Genomic DNA, 22,350 nt, shown 5'->3' with positions numbered 1-22,350 from the left:
CTGTTCATTTTTCTTTTTGAAATGCATCCCGTTTTCCTTTAAGAAAAACGTGCTGCGTTTTAAAAAAAAATGCTTTATTTAAAAAGCAGTCACAGACATGGTGGTCTCCTGTCCCCAGCAGAAAACCATCCCTGTGAGTGCGGTCATTCCCAATGGCGTCGCAGATTGTAACCTACCTTATGAATTTTGATGAGATAGGTTGTTTACAACACCATTAGGAATCGGAAACAGTGTACTTAACATTGTTGTACATTTTGTTTTGCGACTTGCAATTCGGGATTCCCAAACAGATCACAAATTGCGAGTCATAAAACAAAAGGTCGTACTTCTTACCCTAGGTAACAACTTTATTGCTATCGGTGTCTAGTACATCAGCGAAGCTGCCATCGGTGTCGAGTAAGCCAAAATAAGCTAGTGCAGTCCTCAAGTTTACACATTTATAAGGGTTCATGCGGCTTGTGCTAAGATTCTTAATACTCTGAGATAAGTGGGACACATTATTTCCCTGTATTCTGTTGACTGGTGCAACACTCTGTATTTGTAAATCATAACAGATGTACAAAGCATTTTTCCGGTTGCAAAAAGCCCATCGGGCCATTTGTGCCAGAATGATGCTTTTTTTCTATGTACCAAAGCAAAATGTGACTAACTTGTTTACTGAATCGTATTTTGCTTTTGCAATTCGGTTTTAGGAAGGGGCCTGTTTAGGTTGTCCCTTCTTAATACCAAATTGTACTGGCATGTAGGAATGTTTTGTAACTGTGAATGCGGTCGCAAAACATTCTTAGTTACCACCAATTTCAAATTGATGGTAACCCATTTGCAAATCAGAAGGAGTCCCAAGAGAATGGCAGCAAAAACGTTTTTTAAGAGCAGGCAGTGGCCCACAGACCACTGCCTACTCTTAAAAAATGAAAAGAAAACGTTTCTTTTTCATTTTCTTAGGCACATCCCTATTTTCTTTAAGGAATGCGGGCTGCATTTAAAAAAAAAAAAAGCTTTATTTCTTCATTTAAAAGCAATCATTGGGCATGGTGGTCTGCTGCCCCCGGCAGGCCACCATCCCTATGATTGTGGCCATTCCAAATGGCTCGCAAACTGCAATCTGCCTCTTGAATATTAATGAGGGGGGGTCCCTTGTGACCCATTTAGGAATCTCAAGCAGTGTTAAACACACTGTTGTACATGCCAGTTTGCAATTTTCTAGTAGCATATCACAAGGATTCGCTATTAGGGAATCACAAACTACTTTTTTGATACATCTGGCCCCGGATTTTGCTTTTGCAATTCGGCATTAGGAAGGGGTGTGTTTAGGGTTACCTTTCCTAATACCAAATCGCACTGGCATGAAGGAATGTTTTGCGACCATGAATGCTGTTGCAAAACATTCTCAGTTACCAACAACTTCAAGTTGAGAATGGTAGCCAAAATGTTTTTAAGAGCAGGCAGTGGTCCCACAGACGTCTACCTACTCTACACAAGGAATCACTATTAGGAGATTGCAAACCATTTTTGTTTTTTATACATATGGCCCTCAGTAGCAATTCGGTATTTTGCAACCAGTATTTTTACTGAAACACTATTTGTAATGAGTATGTGTTCGTACATAAGACATAGCAATTTCCCAAAAACCTATTTTTGAAATTTCTTTATGATAGTGCATCTGGCCCTTTGTCTTTTAAAATGAAACTGATGCATTCACTCAGAGAAAGAAGACAATAAGTAGATATGCGTCTACTGTTCTACTTTACCAGCCATACCACTCTGCATACCATTTTCCCAGAGTTGATGTTCTCCTGCGATATGACTGCCCGACTGGGGAAATCGTACCAATTTAGGTTTGGCTGTAATTGCATTTTAGAACTTGTTTGCATTTTTTCCTAAATGCACAGGTTGTTGTTAGTTGTGGGCATATTTATGTTTTTATTACAATCATGAAACATATACACCCTTTACAACATTGATGACAAATTCATCAGACACTTCAAATACATCTACATGACATTGTTCGATCACATGACATCAACATCATCTCCTACGCCGACAACACTCACCTCGTCCTCTGTCAGCGAACCCCACTGTGACAAAAATGAACTTCCACAACTGCATGAAGAGCATTGCAAAATGGATGAAAGACAACTGCCTGAAACTCAACACAGACAGAACATAAATGCTGATCTTCGGCAGACACACTGCCCTCTGGAACGACTCCTGGTGCCCCACCAAACTCAGAACCACACCAAAACACAATGCCTGCAACATACTGGACAGTGAACTCTCCATAGAACGACAGGTCTATGCTAGTTCCTCTGCCTGAATCCACACAATCTGCATGCTCTGAAAAATCTTCTGATGACTCCCCATCAACACAAGGAAAACTGTGACTCAGGCCCTTATTACCAGCCAGCTTGACTATCACAACGAACTGTATGCCAACACCTTCTCCGAATTCTTGCAAAGACACCAGAAAATCCAGAATGCAGCAGACAGATTGATTCTCAACCTGCCTAAAAGGACACACATGACCCACCACCTCAAAGACCTACACTGGCTCCCCATCCAGAAGAGATGTCACTGCAAACTCCTAACCTGTGCATACAAAGCCCTCCCCAACCAAGGGCCAGAATACATAAACCACCATCTGATCTTGCATCAACCCTCCAGAAGCATCCGCTCTGCGCACCTAGCCCTAGCTCTGCCACCACGTATCCGCAACAGTGGCGCTAAAGGATGCTCCTTTTCCCACCTTGCCACCAATGCCTGGAACACCGTCCACCTCTGCACATCCCCCTTGCTGAACCACTTCAGGTAAGGACTTAAGACCTGACTCTTCAAATGACACTAGCAGTACACCAGCAGCATAGCGCATGGAAACCCCTTGGGGTGAATAGTTGCACCATACAAATCCTATCTGATTGATTCCTTAACTTTTAGACAGTTTACAGCTGTGAGCAGTGCTATCACGACAATATAAATACTTAATGAAATTATGGCAAATTCTAGCTTTAATTTAAATTAGCATCGGAATGTAGAAGTACTTTTACAACACTTTAAAGCTGAGAAAGTAATCATAAAAACTTCTTACCATTTGTCATGTAACTTTACCTTGCAGCTTGGCAACTATGATTTTTCTATTTATTAGTTTGCACTGCTAAAATAAGTCATTTATATAACATGCTTAATGCAGATATGTTGCCCGGTGCACATAAACGAGTTTGATTCGATGTGGTCCCAAATGGCCACAACAAGAGGTTGAAGGGCATATTTAAGAACATTTTGTGCAATGTAAGGCAGCAAGCAAAGTTGCGTGAAACAGAAAAAGTAGAAATGTTCCATATCTACTAAGATATGGCGCACTTCTGCTACCAGCTTGCTCTGGTGCACTTCAATCTGCCTAGAGCCAAAGCCTGCACCCTTGAGTCTTGGTGCAAGGCTGCCTGCATTACGAGCAAGATTGTTTTTGTGCAGGAGAGCGTTCCTTCCTGCACAAAAATAATCCTTAAAGTCACTTTCCTTTTTCTATGCATGATGCCAAATGCATCATACATAGAAAAAACTGAAGTAACAAGGAGAAATTATATTTTTTCACAGACGACTGGGGCTAGATAGCACAACCTTTTGGCGCACTCCCAATTTTACTAACTTCAGTAAATCTAGGATTGAGTCAAAATCCTTGGCTGGATGCTTGGTGTTGCCCATGCTCCCCTCATGGAATGTCTCCCTGATGCAAAGCAACACAAGGCAGCACTTTGCGCTGCCTTGTGTGACTTTGTATTTACTTAACAACACAAAGTGGCTTTTTGTGGCTTAGTAAATCCTAAGGACTTGTGCTGCCTTGCAACAACTAGTGTCCTTTTAAATCGGGGCCTGTGTGTTTTGTACAAATTCAACATTTTTGTAAAATTGGACTGTTAATTAAATAAACTGTTGAAACCTATTGCAGTAATCATTGTTAGGCACTCATAAAATCAGTAGTCTATTTTTTCTACCAGCTGTAGTATTGTACATATTTGTAATTTTATGACTGACTGATGGACGCTTTGTAGGAAAGCTTATGCTCAATTCAGTAGGCATGAGGTAGTTATGGCACAAGCTAATGAGGAAACCTACAGGCTTGACTGGGTAATTTGGTAAGTCTATATGAGATGCCATAGATTTACTAAATGTAGTATGAAAAGTTGAAACAAAGGGCGTAGGCCCTGAGTTATTCATTGTGATAGGTTTATGCTAAAACCAGTAGGTCTTTAATGGTGGATTTTTATTACACTGTGTTAAACACTGTAGACAGATTCTTATATATATTTTTTTTTACATGAAATCTCACACTTTGCCATACTGGTCCAGGGTGTGCATGTTGGCTACCCCCACTGACAAACCATGGGGGTAGAAGAATAGCACTTTGAAAAGCCTTGTTAAACTCTCTCAGTTGAGGGTGTACACAGTTTTAGCAACTGTAAGTTTGTATATTTTAGCAATTTTATGGCTGACTGATGAGTGCCTCATCGGAACACTTATGCTCAGTTCAATATGAAAAAATGAGCTAAACTTACGCTAACCTAGGTTGTGTTTACACTGTCCTCCCTCTTCCACCAATGTCACAATACAACATGGCATGACTATTGCTATTCTTCCCATTCTAAGTAGATAATTGAGAGACTCACACTGATAAACAGATCGTGTTCCCAGAGACTTTCCCTCAATGTACCGGACCAACAACAATTCACCTCTACCAGGCTTATCACTATACAGTGTATCAATTTAGATTCTCAAATAGACTGTGAGACAAACAATGTATTACTACCATGAGAGAAACTTCAAATGTATTCTGTAGTAAAATGTTTCTTCTTGCTCGTTCCCTGTTGGTGCATATCATGAGAACCATATGCTTGTGCAGAATGTATGAATGTCATTTTCTGAAGTCCTATAAAAGGACATAAAGATCTCTGAATGCAAGATACCTTTTTCCCCTTCTTTTAGAAAACAAATCTATGCCAGATTTCACTTAGAACTGTACTGAGTTCTCTATACGTATGAATTGTGCACTTTGCTGCTATTTTACTTATGGCATGCTTAATGTAATTGCCTATTAATTGCTTATATAAAGAAATGAACAGAAACCCTTGTCTGTCATTCTTACAAAAATGTTGCATTATTAATTACTGACCTTGACTTATTGGCAACTTGACAGGTCCAATCGTGGAGAACAGAAGACTTATAGGGACTACATTGCTGATGGTTCCAATTATAGTCGACCCAAAATTGACCGACTAATTAGTCATAGAAGCAAATACTGCACCTTCATGGTCCAGACCATGAGAGTTACAATAAATGGAAAGCGAAAATAACAGAAAGAAATGTGAATGAAAGATCAGCAGTAGGACTCATTAATGGAGAAGCGTGTAGACAAGTAAAGGCAGAGGAAAGGAAGAGAGGAAGTCATTAAGACCATTGAGGTCTTTCCCCAAAAGAAAGTGAAAAAAAGGAAAAGGAGAAACCAAAGAGGGAAACAGATAGTGAGGAAGAAGACACCTTCATAGATGAGATCCATAGCACAAGACCACCCCCCATATAATGCAGCAGCTTCTGCACTAAGCGCTACAGCTATAGTATTGCTTGAGACAGGAACGGTTGCAGAATCTTATACAGAAGTCCTGTCACCCCCAAGTTATACAGAAACTGCCTTTCTATCCATTGCTCAGACCCCTATGTCCTAGAATAGGCACGTTGCCTTTGTCAAGTGCTGCAATAATTTTTCTGGTTGAGGCACTTGTTAGTACTGTCCCGAGTCAACCCATCCCAAGAATATCTCAGGACTCAGCACCAAGGTCTAGAGGGATGGTATTAGTACCCCAGCAAGGAGAGAACGTAGCTGGTGGTGAGACAGGAGGGCAAGCAACCTGTACATACATTAGTTCACTCGCTGAGTGCAGGGCAAACCCTACAATGAATTAACACTGTCCAGCTGAAAACAGAATTTTGGGAAATCATTGAAAGTAATGTGAGAATGGATTACCTAGGACATTACGAGGAGAATGAGTTGCTTTACATGAGCACGGAAGCAGTAAGAGTGGCAAGAGAGGTGCATGCAAGGATGAGGAGGGTGGCAGATGAATGTGGATTTGGTATAACTCAGAGAAAGAAGTGCTGAAAAATGTGAGGGTGGCAGTGGGTGAGAAGGAGCTAAGATTGTTAAAGTTGAGGTGGTGTTGACACATGAGAGAACCGATTGAAAACATCAATAAATGAAGTGACACTGAAAAGTTTAGAGATTGTGGTCCAAGAAAAAGAAAGTCAAGGTTAAGCAAAAGAGAGAGAACAAGAGAAGATGAGGAAGGGGCTGTAGGAGGAGTGGCAAAAAAGTATCCCTTGTGCGAAGTGCAGGGGGAGTATATGCCCGATTGTCACAATTATACCTCTTTCATTTCATGAACACCCTTCCAAAACATAAAAACAATCCCCACAAATGGTACACCCAGATGGAGCAGATTGTGACCATCTCCAAAGTTTTGTGAGAAGACTTGGATGTATTATTTGAGGTGGAGATCCCAAAGGATCTGTGGGCAGACTGTAAAAGGGCAGTTGATTGGCCCTGAAGAACCTCCAATGGTGGCAGGGACAAATGCCCCTTCACCCATTGTCATAACTAAATATGATGAGGTTATAGAACACCTAAAGACAGAATTTGCCAAAGGGAGATGAATTGGCCCAAGATTTTCTGAACCTCTCAAGAGCCAAAAGGGTCAGTGTACACTTTGAGAGACTGATGCAGGTGCATAGAGGACACAGTGGGATGAATGACCTACTAGGAGGCAACATGGGAGGTTTTCCTGCGTCTTTTGTGTAGGGACTGAGGCCAGAGATAAGCAACCAACTTATACAAGGTGTCCTTTGCAGGCAGACCAAACGTGTTGACGAGATCTTACAGGTTGCAACATATTGCAGTGACACGCTAGAGGCAAAGTGGAAAGGGCTTGAAGAGAAGTACATGATAGCTCAAACTCGGATAGCACACTGCAGGGGCTAAGGGATTTCAAATTCCACTTTATTGACCCAAGTTAGACACCACTTACGAAAAGTCAATACAAGGAGCCTCCCTGAACTACCGTAGGAATGTCCAGGGAATGAGGAGAGGTTGAGGTGATATATCAAGGACCAGTATGAATGCCCTGAAGAAGATAAACCCACATCACAATTGCAAAAAGGTGGGGAATAGGAAGCGGGACTGCTGTTACAATCCAGACCGAATCATGACAGCTCCCCATGGTTTAGGTCAAACAGGACAGGGACAGCTTCCTTCAGTACCGAGACCCCCTATGGCCACTGCAAAAGCTCGTGAATCTGGTATAGAACCAAACTCTATCAATCCATTGCAGATGCAGGAAGGCATGCCACAACACCAACAAAACCACAGGGCACCCTAAAATACGGTGACATTGCCAGGTGATCTAATGCTGTGATGTTCGAGGCTCCTGTATATTGTATTCAGGGCCAATGAGGGTGCATGAGAGGGGAGGAGGAGTACGTACTTAGTGCTGTACTGCAAGTGGACTGGAGTGGGCTGTATGTAGAAGGACAAGTTAACTAACATTTTGTGTATTTCCTAATAGACACAGGAGCCACTCGTTCGATGGCTAGAACAGTTAAGGTCCCTAAACTACTCTCTCAGGAAAAGCAGTCCAATTTGTAGCCATTATAAATCAACAATGTACCAACCAAGTTACTGCCCCAGTTCCAGTAAAGATAAGAGACATCAGTTTGTGATTTGTGACTCTAGCCCACTGAACATGTTGAGGTGGGACCTTCTTTCCAAACTCAACTGCATCATCTATTGCATGCAGGTTGGAGTGGGAATTAAAACCCAAGCAGCTGATGCCAAATTTAAATTACAGTCCCCAGAACCTGTTGTCAGGTTATACCCAGTCATTACAAAGGAGGGCTTGCCAGTTGATTTTGGGAGAGACAGTTAAGGAGGATATCTGGGATTTTACAGGAAGAGCGATTGGGTTGGTTAAAGGTGCTAAGCTCCTAAAGGTCACCCTCTCACTCAAAGCCAGAAGCTAGCACAGGATTCATCCCTGTCTTGCTGAGCATGATAGAACAAGGCAACTTAAAGGAAGTTACAAGTAGTCTGTGTAGCTCCCCAACATGACCTTACAGAAACCAAACAAAAAGTGAAGGATCATTCCAGACCTCAATGATTAACCAAATTGTCGTTCTATGCTATCCTGTGGTACGAAACCCTGCCATCAATCTGTTTCAAATTCCGCCAGAGGCTGAGTGGTTCAAAGTCATTGACTTTTGTCAGGTATTCTTCTCAATTTTGTTACACAAAGAGAGCAGTTTCTTTTCTCATTCTGGTTCCAAGAGAAGACATTTATGTGATGTTGTGCTCCACAAGGGTATACCGACAGTCCATCCTATAACCTAAATACAATACATTGATGATCATTTGATCGCCTTAATGATCAAGGACATTTGAGGACAAGGCACAATTGCACTCCTCAATCATTTGGCTGAGAATGGGTATAAGGTCTCTCCCAAGAAATTGCTTTCTAGTCAGAGGGAGGTCATGTACTTGGGACATCAGTTAGACAAGGGAGTGGAAGGAGTGTCCCACGTACGCAATAAGGCATTTCTTAGGATGAAGTTCCCAACTACCCAGATAGAAGTGCAAATGGTTTTGGGCATAGTTGGTTACTGCCAACAATGGAAACAGAGCTTCTCCTTTGTGGTGAAGCCTTTACTGAGGCTGACCACCCTGATGTCAATGAACCCGAACCAAAGGATGATGAAGGCACAGAAGTCTTCCATGAGCTTAAGAACTACCTTGTATCACACCCGCTCTTAGAATGCCAGACTATACCAAATAATTTGTAATCTTGTGTCATGAATGAGATGTTTGTGCTCTGCCTGTACTAACAAAAGCCCATGGTGACACTAAGGGGCAGATTTATGAAAAGTGGCTGTGCACTTAGTGCAGTGCCACTTTTCGTGCGCCCCTTAGCACCCCCTACCGCCACCAGGTCACAGTGTACGGGGCAATAGCATCAACATTTTTGATGCTATTGATATACTGTTCAGGGTTAGCACAAAAATGTTGGTGCTTACCCTGAACAGTACATAGGGGCCCACTGTAACAAATGGTTTGACCCTTTTAACTCCTGCTTGGAGCAGGTGTTAAAAATGCTACTAAAAACGGCACAAAGAAATCTTTTAGATTTCTTTGTGCCATTTTTTCAGCCCTTCCCCTTAACAGGGGCATGCATCCCTTGCATACATTATGCCTGGCACAGGCATAATGTGGCTCAAGGGGTTACTAAGTGGTGCAATGCATGCATTGCTCCACTTTGTAAATCTGGTGCAGCAATTTTAGCCCTGTTGGGCTACGTTAGCATAACAAAAAATGACACTAATGTGGCGCAAGGAGGGGCTAGGCTCTCCTAAATCTGGGCCTAAGTGACCCATTAGATTTTACAGCTGCTCTTGACCTGGTGGTAGAAGCATTGCTTGGTTGTCTAAAATCAGTGGCAGTGGTGAGCCTTAGCATTCAGCAAACTGAGAGAAATGTGAAGGGCTACCCCTTAATTGTAATGGTACCCCATTCTATTGAGATTCTCATGACCTGTACCAGAACTCAACACTTGACAAATAGCCACCTAACCCGCTATGAGAGAATCATTTTGGCAGCATGGAATTCTTCCATTCAAATATGTAACACACTAAGGAGTATATTCAAGAGCCCCTAGTGCCACTGGAGCATCACTTTACCTGATGCTCCAGTGGCGCTAATCTCTGCTTCATATTTGCAAGGAGGTGTAATGCCACTTTTTGTAGTGTTACGCTTCCTTGTAAATGTGGACCCCTCCAATGCAGTTTTCTGTATCAGAGGGGCGTGCAACGGGTGTTGCTGTGGGCGTGCCTCAGCTGCCTCAGATTAACAAGATTTTGCAGGCAGCACCATCCCAGGTGACAGCACAGGGGTGCACCGTATTCAATTAAATATGGCGCATCCTTGCATTGTGAAAATGACAGAGCGTGGAGCTGCCAGTTTTGGCACAGTTTCTTGCTGTCATTTTCTTTTCAATATGGGCCTAAAAACTGCTTCCCTGTTGCCAACTCCAGAGCAGAGATGATGAGGATGAAGTTGACCGTGATTGTGAGGTTGTCAGGTTGAGCCACTCAAATGAATCCCAACTCTCTAGTTTTCCTGATTGTGCTCTCCTACTTTCAAACCAGTGATTGTTCTACATTTCTTAGGTTTTACTGCGTAATCTTGTGCAAAGTGTCCTGGCATACTGCAGGATAGGCAGAGATGCAGCCTTTGTCTACATTACTTTTCTTCAGCTGCTAAAGGCTTCTTAATTCCGCTTACCTGCATAGGCTCAACATTGGTTATTTTTGTGTCTTTGTCTCTTCTTTCCACCTTAACTCCCACTGTTCTGGTATCACACGTGGTCTTTCATCTTTGCATTCTCCTAAGCAGTAGGCTCTCATCCTTCAACAACCTTGATACTTCAACATCAAATAACTTACATTTGAAAGTAATCAAAACACTGAATGAAACAAGGAAACTGGTACTCCCTGCCCTTGCTTGGGCTGTTATTATTATACACATAAACTATGTTAAATGGCTGTACAGTCTAACCAGACCTGTGTATAGAGTATGTAAATCACCTGCATTTAGCAGTGCTAAGTTTGGATAGGATATGTAACTGGCTAAGACTGGCCATGTTTCACTCATCATTGCTGGGGGACCCAGTCTAATATGTTGTAATACATGTGGAAGGGCGCTTGGAACCGGTTTAGTGTTCCTGAAATGTTAATGATTATTCTAAATCACAAATTCTGTATTGGCCTGGTAAGGCTGCTTCAGAGTTTGTGTGAAATGTCTGTGTTAGCATTGACTGCAAGAAAAGTGACCCATGAGTAAAATAATTCTGTTTTTAAGCTTTGTGATCCTTAACCATGAAGGTAACACGTCCACCCCAACAGGTAGCCGATGTAAAGTTATTTGTGCTGTAACAGCATTTCTGAAATTAGCAGGAATATTAATAACTTGTGCCATTTTAATGAATGAATTTCAGAGAGGAAAATATCATAGCGGGTATCCTTTTAAATGTTCCAGCTTGAAAAACCTACAGGCAAAAATGTCCTATAATGTTGAAAAGGATGAATCCCTAACACCATGGACTTCTCCATTTTAAAGGTGAAAAGGGAACCTTAGGCATATACAGGGACTACTCAGGAGACCAGTTAAATGAGTACCTGCCCTAAAGCTTTGGTGGCACCATGTTATCCAGTTCCCATTAACAGATTGGACTGCATATTAGGATGGCAGAACTTCAGGATGTAGAGACGGAATCCATCTACACCATCAAGAAATGTCGGCCCACATCCTAGCTAGCTCACAGTGCCTCAGCTGAACCACTAACCTTCACAAGGTAACAGATTTATCTGGTAACCTCGAACATGACCACTCTGATTGCCAAGGAAATTGTGGAAACAGATCTCACACTTTCATTGTTTACTGCTGTATGCCCCGGGTAGACACAAGAAAGATATGAATATAGGTTTTCAAACATTTATTGAAATTATTATTTTCTTGCATGGAGAGAATGAGCTGTGATTATTAGGCAGATGAAACAAAGCATTGTAACCAGAATTACTAACATGGTGAACATAATAAATAATCAAACCATGGCAATCTTATTTCTATACGTTCCTACCTATCATTATCTACACTCTCAGAGCACATCAAATGTACACCCTGCCAGATCTGGAGGGATAGCCTGTACCCCCTATACCGGGGATAGCTGGGATAAAGAGCCGGTCTGACATTGAGCTGGCAATCCTTCTCCACAAGATGAAAGGTCAGCAGAGCTGCATATCGAACACAGGATACATTCCAGGACAATTACAGCCAGAGTGCTCCTCTGACCCATGTAGAGCTGTGCACCACACTGTGTTAGAGGTCCAGCTCCGGTGCGATGATATGTCTAGGTTTCAGGAGTTGTCTCCAAGAAGGCAATGCAGGCTCTAGGATATCTTGTTCAATGTTCCTAGCCTTGAACAGAGGGTACAGATAACATGGCAAGAAAGGCTTACTGAAAACAAGCAGATTTGTACAGTGCATTCTCAGAGTAATATTGTGCAAGCATAACAATATGTAAAACATCATTGCTAAAAACAATGTCAACAACCAGAGACATGTAAAATGTGAAGCTAAAATGGATAACCAAGGTGGGCCCAAGAGGGCCTCAGGACAGTAAAGGGTGGTAACAGTAAATTTAGGCATTAGGGTTGGGTAGTGGTAAAGACTCGTAAAGATAATTAAAGGGTTTAGGGGTGGGTAGTGGTAAAGGGTGGTTAAGGTAATTTTAAAGTTTTAGGGTGGGTAGTGGTAAATGGTAGTATGGATACTTTTACGGGTTTAGGAGTGAGTAGTGGGGTGGGTAGTGGTAAATGGTGGTGAGGTTAATTTTAGGATTTAAGGATGGGTAGTCGCATTGTGGTCTATAGTGATAAGGATACTTTTACGTTTTAGGGGTGGATATTTTGACTACTCAGCATCTGTCCAAGGATGCAGGGACATCAGATGCCAGAATCAAGCATGAGGTCAGCAATCAGAGTGACAAGGCAGAGGAACAAGGCAGAGGACCAAGGCAGGGCAGCTCTGAGGGCTGAGTGAGGCCCATGTATCCCTGTGGCCCCTGGCCATCATAGGTTTTGATGGGGGAGCCGAATAGAGCAGAAGGGAGCTGCTGTCTGCAGCCGCAGCGACCTCCATTTGTGCATCAGTTTGCTCTCTCTGTTCAGATTTGGCTGTATTTTTGGCAGTGGGTCTACAGCGTGGACTGCACCAGCACTGCACTGGAAAAATCACGTCAATCACTCATCAGTCTAAGGACCTGCTGATTGGCCTTGGAAGCCACATCAATTGCCCAGTAATCAAAGGACCTTCTATTTGCCACTCCAGCCTGAGAGTCGGTGGCCAGTGGACAAGCAAGTGGTGAGGTCCAGGGTTTATTTTGTTCAGTTGGCCTTTCCTCACCAGCACCAATGTCCCAGCCTTCAGTCTTCAGACTAGCCTTCTGCCCTCGGCTCACAGCCTCTAGCTTCTATATCCTGACCTATCCCCAAGCAGCCAGCAGGGCTGGGAGGAATTAGTAGGGGCCAAAAGAAGCCAAGGGAGCTTATAGCAGAGCAGACCGAAGTGCGGTGGAAGTGCAGAAGATGAGCTAGAGGGAGAGGCTAACAAGGAGGACATACCATTCAGACTGCTTTCTGAATGCATGATGCAGCTTTAGATGCTGTAGTCAAGGGTAGATCCAGGAAGCGATCTGACTAGTTTTAACTGCGGCTTGCACCTCATGTTAAAATCTCCCACCTAATTTTTAGCTGCATTTCTCTTTCACCCATCCTCAGCTCAACAAATTAGGGCTGCTGAACCTTGACTAACTAGTTCACCTTGCTGCCAGATAGCATGAGATCAGGCAAGGTACATGAAGTACCCAAGCCCCAGGCCAATAAAAAAAACACAGTGGTAGTGCGAAGGAGAAGCTAATGTTCAACCTCAACTTATTGGCCCCAGCTACATTTCCCAACTTATAGGTGACCTGCAAGGGGGATTGTCCTCCCACATCATCAGTGCCTTGTTCTAATCTAATGGGCCTAAGTAATGCCAAGATAACAGACATTTTTAGAAACCACCTGTAAAACCCCCAGGCTCTGCTGCCCAGGTAGATCAAGGGTCTGGTTGTGACAATGAACCAAATTTAGCGAAGGAGCTACAATCCCCCACAGTCAAGGATAAAAAGCAAGATCCGTTAGTGCCACACCCAACAGGTGATGCAGGAACTCTAGACTTGGATCCACCTTCTCCACCACACTATGCCGTCCCCATAACAGCACAACCAGACAGCCAGGACAGGACTCAGCTTCTGGTGGAGGTCCTAGTACATGGAACAAATCAGTGGCCTCATAGCCTAAGCTCCCAGAAAGCCTGTTCTGCACCTCAGCCCACACATGACCAGGATCTCAAACTGGATGTGGATCTAACCCACACCAGCCCCCAGTACATGGAGCGACACATACCTCTGTTGCCCCACCCAAATCAGGCTCACAATAGTTTAAATGATGCTATATTGGGGGGGGGGGGAGAGCAAATGAAGACTCCTCAGTTTGGTGTGAGGTGCTCTTAAGCCCTTTTTAACAGTCACGCATCACCCCCATGCCAGCTCTGTTCTTCTCCCTCCCTTGCCTTAAAACATAACCTTATCTATTTGCTCTCTCTGATCAAATTATCATTAGGGGCCCACACCTCTGAGGAGGAGGCCTCCATGGCAGGAGGGATCACTGAGGAGCATGCTATTGAGCATTATGGAGGCGATTTCATCAGCACTAACATATCATCCAGACAAGTTGGATACTCAAATTGATCTACTCAATACACTTGCTGTGCACATCCAGGGGGTGGAGCACAAACTGCAGGAGTTCAACACCACAAATAGAAAATTACAGCATGATCCAGCCACCACCTATCGCATGTCAATGCTCCCCCATTATGAAGACGCTTGCCACGGTCACTAGGATACTTTCAGAATTACTGGAAGTAGTGACAGCGTCCCAGACAAGGCTCTCTTTTGGTAATCAGTGTGTTATCACTGAAAAAGGCTAACTCAATAGCCCAATAACAATAGGAGCATTGCTCCAATTTTCAATGCAGGAGGAGCAAGACAAATTTATCTGTGTAGACAGAACTGCCACTAATGAACGATTCAACTATTATCCCATCAATATGCTCAACCACACAAAGTGACCTAGTAGAGGCCACACCACATTCTTTCAATGAGGGAACATAAGTAACTGAGAACATAAAAAAAAAAAGAATGGTGGTCGCCAGTGGAACCTGAGGCAATGTCCACAATTCAGGAATAGTGTTGTGGCGGGGCAGTTCAAATCTAGAATGTGCAAAAACCGAGTTGATCCCCCAATATAAATCAAGGGGACGCGCTTGTGAACTTTAGGACTTTGAAACTTACATCGCCCGGGGAGGGGACCAAATCCCCCAGGCTCCTCTGCTCCATCTCGCGCATACAAGCGCCACTTCATCCACGCAGTGTGGGACACGCTTGTGGGCTTTGAAACTGACATTGCCCGGGGAGGGGACCACATCCCCCAGGCTCCTTTGCTCCATCTCGTGCTTATAAGCACCACTTCATCCACGCAGGGTGGGATGCGCTTGCAGACTTTGAAACTGACATCACCCGGGGAGGGGACCACATCCCTCAGGCTCCTTTGCTCCATCTTGCGCTTATAAGCGCCATTTCATTCAAGTGGTGTGGGACGCATGCAGGACGTGCTTGGGCGTGCACCGGGGCCAAGATGGACGCGTCTTCACCCGTCATCGCCAGATAGTGGCCGGGCTGGGCGCACCCCCCTGATCTCTGCGAAGTAAGACTTCCCCTTCTTTTAAAAGTGATTACAAGTTTTATTTTATTGGTCAATGGGGGAAGCGCAAAGACGGGGGGGGGGAGAAATGGTCGGATAAACACATGAGTTCCCTGTCTATCCAAGGGAATAATCCCTTAGAAGAAATTGATATTCTTATTGAAGAGGTGGAAGCTATCTTGAGTAATAATTCTAATTTACCGTCTACAAAATGTGGTGTTTCCACCAAAATAATTCCAGACATGTTTAAGAAGAAGTTGTAGTCACACAACTCCTCTGTGGAGATTGGTTCAAACATGGCACCCAAAGCTCTAAGACCTAACTCATCTACTACGATGACTTCCACCCTGCGTAGTGACTTGAACGTTGTATCCTGTGATGCAGATGATTTTGGTGTAGGGAAAGAGGTCCCTCGTTTACCACTCAGCCCTGAGATCCGGGTGATTCCACATATTCCATGCTCTAATCAGTATGGGCCTCTGGAGGAGAAGGGGAGGCTCCATGATTGTGTTACACATCCACAATCTGACATTCATACTGATGATATTACTGTGGCCAAACTGCCGCCTAACATGGGTAGACTGCCTCTGCTCTGTGGGGATTCCGATTTTGCCCCTATTCTTCAGAAACTAGATGAAGTCAAGAGCTTGGTGCAGCTGTTAATGAACCAATTAACAGGGGATTTGGCACAGAAGTGTGTGTGTAATTGTTTGAGGGGTGGGTTAGACCTGCTCTTGGGGGTTTGGCCATTGATACTAATGTGCCTGAAGTTGGACCTCGAGTTGGTAATCATCCTCGAGGGTCCTCTATAACGTCTCTTCCTGAGAGCTTTCCTGTATCCCCTGATGAGGGATCCTCGATTGCACCTGTGACTGTAAGGCGGAGGTGTAATAGAGGAAAGGAACATTATCAGGTCAGAGAAGCTTGCCCAAGCCCAGTCTGTTGATTATATTAAGGGTTCTTGGGGGGCTGTCTGTACTCAGGTACTCGAGCTGCTGGAACACGGGCCCTAGGTGCATGCACCGGTTGCATCCTTTGGAGTTAGTCTGACTATAAGGGGCAACCCGCCGCCGTTAAATTCCAGACCAGAGGCTAACTGCCTTTTTTTCGCAGGGCCTCCCACAAAGAAATTCAGGTAGGCCCCATATATATATATAATCTTTTTGAGCACTTTTCATATCATAAAGCATGTAATCTTGCTCTCCATCCTGTAGGGATCCTCAACCCTGATGAATGCCCCAGACCTTCCAGCTCTTAGCGCAGGCAGAAACATGTTGGTCCCCTATTTTTAGACCCCTTGAATCATCATTCTCAATGGAGTCTCTACCCTTGTTTTTATATTACCTACAAACACCTACATTAAAAAATCCTCAAACTAAACAGGTGCTTTGTAAGGAAATGTTATTATTATTCTTCACAAATCTTTATCTGGATCCCTTGTATTATCCAGCTAGATGAAATCTCAGCACTCCCTCTGCAGTTCTTTTAACAACGAGGTTGAGTCCGCCCAGGTAGTATCATCTTACCTGGGTGGGGCTAGGTGGTCATATGATGAAGCATGACACTATAATGTGTGTGAGACCACCTAGTCCATAAAGGGAACTCCCTAAAAGGTACAGCCACTCTTCACACTCATACCTTGCTTGGAGATTACGCCCCCAACTAGCACTTCCTGAACAGGGCCAAAAAAGTCAAATTCTCTCTACCAGCACCCCACACCTTTTAGGTGTTTAGAGGTACTCGGGTACCTGCTGGGGTAGCTATTCATACACGCCATCATTCTAGGTTACCAGATGATGCTGCGCATCAGGTTGACACGAGATGGTCAAGCCTCAAGGATTCGGGCCAAGGCCGGCGGAGCAAGGGAGGCACCATATATATATGATGAGGGGCCTAAATTGTCCCTTCGCTCTTGGGAATCCCATGATTCCTTATTAAACAAGTTCATCTACTGGCTACGAGTTCAGAGGAACTGTCTTTCTGTCATTCGTGCTGACATTCTTGAGGTAGGCAGACACAGTCAAACTGGTTCAAATTTTGACTTTATTTCTATTTGTTTTGTGGACAGGCTGTTGGTGGACAAACTAATTGATTTCGAACTACGCACTTGTTATCTCAGGAACTTCAAAGGGGCTGGTATTAGCCTTAAACGTTTTCCCCCTACTGGTAGTCCATGTATATTACATGCTGTTCTAGTCAGCAGGAAGTCTGATTGTATTCAGGAGTGTGCCCTGATTCCAGTAGTAAATTTCTCTCAAACATTACCTAAGGCCGACTGACTGCATTTTGATTCTCATCAGATCATCTCAGCTCAGACCCCTGAGGCTAAATTAAGAGTGTCAGATGAGATTAAAACCCATGGTGAAGCCCAGTGCCCCAGGTTGAGAGAGTATTGACAACTAGTTCCAAACTCTCCATTAATGTCATGGAATTTGGCTAGGTTAGGTAGGAAGTTGGGGGGACTCCGAGTGGGCCAATTATATAAACAATCAGGGCATATGTTTATTCCAGGAGACATGGGAGGAGGGCCCTGTTTTCCTGGATGGGTTTCTATCATACTACGTCGTAGCCCAGCCTGCACAAGAAACTACAGTGTGACCATTTTGCACTAGAAATAGATTCCCCCGATTTAGGTTTGTGTTCTGCATAACAAACAATTGTAAATTTGCTGTGTGGCTCTGTAATATTGACAGTAGTTCCTGCCAATGCTAGAGATATCCACTGGACTGAAGGACATCTCCAAAGTTGCTCTGACAGAATAAAAAGCCAGCGGCCAAACTCTAAATCAGCCCGTAAGTATGCAAAACTAGGACACCCATATTTTATCATAAATTACCTTAAGGATTGTGGGACAAAATAGATTTTGAAACAGTGGGTCATTTGAATGGATAAATCAATACACCATATATTTTGCTGGTAGTTGACATGTTTTCTGGATTGACAAAAATTATGTAGGTAAATAATATGTGGGAAAGGAAATGGAAAATTACATAACTGAGAAAGGGATTCTGCATGAAGGACTACTCTGTATCATCCCAAAACAAATAGGAAGGTTGAGAGATTCAACAATACTTAGAGATTACACCACATGCTTCACAAACAAAGTTCCTTTTGAGATAGTAACATGGAAAAAAAACTGTACAAGTGTTTACCAGGGATAGAAAATAATAGAACAGTTGTCTGTTGTGCATGATCAAGAAAGGTATGTGGCACAAGAAAGAGTTAGATACACTGAAATAAAAAATATAAAGTAGACAGAAGGCAGTCTGTAGTAAACATAGATGTCAAAGTCGGAAACACTATAAGAGAAAAAGATCCAGAAGGAGGTAGAAATGAGAGAAATTTTCAAAAAGCTTGTTGTTTCCAAAAAAAGTTTCACAATGAGGTAACCATGAATAATGGTCTCAGTTTGGAATTAAAATCAAGTGACAAAAGACATGAATATCATAATAAATGAGAAAGAAGTGTTTGTGACTAAACGGGTGAATTGTGTAGCACAATATCTCTGGGTAATTCAGTTAAGAATGGGCCAAGTAATTAGAAGAGAGTGGTTTGCAAACCTTATCTGTATGATTATATGTTGCATTTATTGTTTTGATGATCATATGTTGTGTTACTTTCTTGTACCATTTCCTAATGTATATATGTAATATTTTCTAGGTTGAATTCGCTTTGGATTATGTTTGTCAATGTACAGCATTTATTGTGTTTAAGGTTTTCCATAAGGATTTCCTGTTTATTTAGTGAGAAGATGTATGACAAAATGGAGGTCTTATCAGCACATTCACCTGCATAATGTTCAAAGCTTGGTGTTGTACTATAGCGAAATTCTACCTTAAGCAGTTGCTGCTGACCAAGTGAATGGCACACCTGCAATAAAACCTGTAACCTAATACTACTGTTGTGCATTCATCTGCTCTGCACTGGACTGAGGCCTCTTACAAGCAGCCAACTCAGCAGATAGCTGATCATTCTGATAGGACCTGTGTGTTATGAAGTCTCAGGGAAACATTCTAATAGATTGTTCTACTCATAAAATATGGGGCCATTTGACCCAATTCCCTTCCAGTCTCAATAGTCCCTCTGATTTGAAGAGATGTTCTATATTAGCTTGGTTTATCATTTGGGACAGAAATAGCATCAAATCCAATTATGATAGCACTCAATAGGCCCTGTTAGAAACTGGGTCTCTAGTTGGCAGAGGTATATACCCTTGTCCAAGTAGGGACCACAATCCAAATGATCCTGTGCCCACTCTTTGGTAACTTGGCACTGAGCAGAAGGCTTAACTTACAAGGCAATGTGTAAAGTATTTGTGCAATAAATCATACAGTAAGACAGTGAAAATACCACAAAAATACACCAGACAAGATTAGAAAAATAGATAATATTGATCTGGTTAAAATAAGATAAAAATGATCACGATTCAATAAGCACAAGTTGAAATATCACTTTTGCAAGTTTAAAAAGAGTCTTAAATCTTAGAAATCGACTGTTGTCTCTTGATTACACAAAGTACCTGGTTTGCGTCAAAAATAGCGCACACAGAGACCGCCGAGGAGGAGATGCATGGAAAAATATGGTTTGAGTTGGATTTTCTGATGCCGCACAGATGATGTGTCATTTAATTCCATGCTGCAAGGGGCTTGCTTCGTTTTTCAGCATGCAGTCTTGGTTCCTCACTGTGGTGCAGGGATCTTTTTGACACCCAGGGACAATGCAGGGAAATCCTGGGCACGCTGGAAGAGGTCACAGGTGTTGCATAGATCCGGTAGGGCGATGCGTTGAATTTTCGGTCCTGCGGCAGGCGCTGTGTCGATTTTCAACTCTAGGAATCAGCTGCAGCATTCTGGTCGGCTGTGCGTTGATCTGGTAGGGCGGTGTATCGAAGTTATTTCGCAAGACAGAAGCTGCGTCGAATTTCCACTCAAGAAATCAGGCTGTGTTGTTCCAGTTCAACTGTGGGGTGATTTCTCGGTTGCAAGGCAGGCTGTGCGTTGTTTCCAGCAGGCTGTGCATTGATTTTCGGTGCACAAGGAGTTTTCTGAAGAGATTACGTCTTTTTGGCCCCGAGACTTCAGACAGGAGGCAAGCCCTTGGAGAGCACTTCTCTGCAAAGTCAGAGGCCGGCAGGGCAGCAGTCCTTCTCAGCAAAGCAGTCCAGATGAGTCCTTCGGGCAACCAGGCAGTTCCTCTTGAGTTGGTGGGGTCAGGGTCAGTTTATATACCCAAAATGCCTTTGAAGGGGGGAACTTCAAAGAGTGGTTTTGATGTGCACAAGTCCCCCTTTCAGCACAGGTCTGTCTGCCAGAGTCTCAGTAGGGGGTTTGGCAGTCCACTCTGTGAGGGCAGGCCACTAACCTTTGAAATGTAAGTGTCAGACCCTCTACCATTCCAGCCCAGGAAGACCCATTCAGTATGCAGATGAGTGCAGGTGTGACTGAGTGTCCTGTGTTTGTGGTTGTCTGGGTGAAATGCACAAGAGAGCTGTCAACCAGCCCAGACGTTGATTGGAGTCAGGCTGTAAGTCACAGTTGTTTTTTAAGTGTAGAGAAATGCTCGCTTTCTAAAAGTGGCATTTCCAAAAATAGTAATCTATATTCCAACCTCACCAATAAGCAGGATTTTCTATTACCATTCTGGCCATACTAAATATGACCTGGTTACCCCTTTCTGATCAGAATCTGACACTAAAACAGTATATGAGGGTTGTCCTAATGCTCTCCTATGAAAGGAGCTGGCTTTACAGTAGTGAAAAATGAATTTAGGAGCTTTCCACTACCAGGACATATAAAACACACATTAACATGTCCTGCCTTTTACCTACATAGCACCCTGCCCTATGCAATACCAAAGGCCTCCCTTAGGGGTGGCATATGTAGAAAAAGGGGAGTTTATGGCTTGGCAATTATGTTTAAATGCCAAGACGAAGTGGCAGTGAAACTGCACACACAGGCCTTGCAATGGCAGGCCTAAGACATGGTTAAGGGGCTACTTGAGTGGGTAGCCAATCAGTGCTGCAGGCCCACTAGCAGCATTTAATTTACAGGCCCTGGGCACATGTAGTGCACTTTCCTAGGGACTGACAAGTAAATTAAATATGCCAATTGGGAATGAACAAATGTTACCATGTTTAAGGGAGAGAGCATATGCACTTTAGCACTGTTTTGCAGTGGTAAAGTGTGCAGAGTCTTGAAACCAGCAAAAACAGTGTCAGAAAAGTGGAGGGAGGCAGGCAAAAAGTTGGAGGTTGCCCACCCTAAGGGTGTAAGGTCTAAGAGGCCCAACCCATTTAGCAACAGTTTTTCCACAATAGTATCTTCATTGAATCCCCTTGAAAACCAATCTATTTTTCAAAAGAGAAAAACAGATGGCAAAATTTTTGTTTTGAGATTTTATTGCTAATAAAGCAATTCCACTAAATTATTTTTTATTTGTCAGTAGTATGCTCAGTGTCTTGCAATTTTTATACCTCAACACAGGTTAAAAGGGGGTTCATTTCTCTTGTCAGAAAAGTGTGCATCGCCAAAGAGAGACGACGATGGATCGGTTTGATTATACTTTGTCACATTCCCAGGTAAACATGGTGCAAAAGACCATACAGGACTACCTTTATCATCTTCTGCAGTAGAATTAATGCTATTAGACTTCAGTTTGAAATCAGAAATTAAGTTTGGTTTGTAAAACAGTGGCATAATTGCTAATATATCAGTCAGAGAGAAGCAAGTACGCTTGGCACAGATAAGCTGGGCACCATCATCCCCAGCAATAAACAGAGTCAAGCACACCAATAATTTTTGTTCAATGGACATGACATGTTGCTAATATTTGATGTACCTCTGGAATATCCAGTATATCTGACTGCAGTTGAAAAGTTTTCATTGCAGTAGCAAGAGAATT

At 43.1% G+C, this 22,350-nt stretch overlaps 1 protein-coding gene across 3 annotated transcripts in view; it reads right to left on the bottom strand.

The window, feature by feature from the left end:
* The window catches only part of KIF1A (kinesin family member 1A), a 3,950,406-nt gene that overhangs the window by 3,737,649 nt on the left and 190,407 nt on the right, over positions 1-22,350 (bottom strand). The gene's annotated exons all lie outside the window — the stretch shown is intronic.

Source organism: Pleurodeles waltl, chromosome 11, assembly GCF_031143425.1.
Source record: "Pleurodeles waltl isolate 20211129_DDA chromosome 11, aPleWal1.hap1.20221129, whole genome shotgun sequence".
In the NCBI taxonomy this organism is placed as follows: Eukaryota; Metazoa; Chordata; class Amphibia; order Caudata; family Salamandridae; genus Pleurodeles; species Pleurodeles waltl.
Note: the sequence above shows the minus strand (reverse complement) of the source record. Positions and strands in the feature narration are given on the sequence as shown.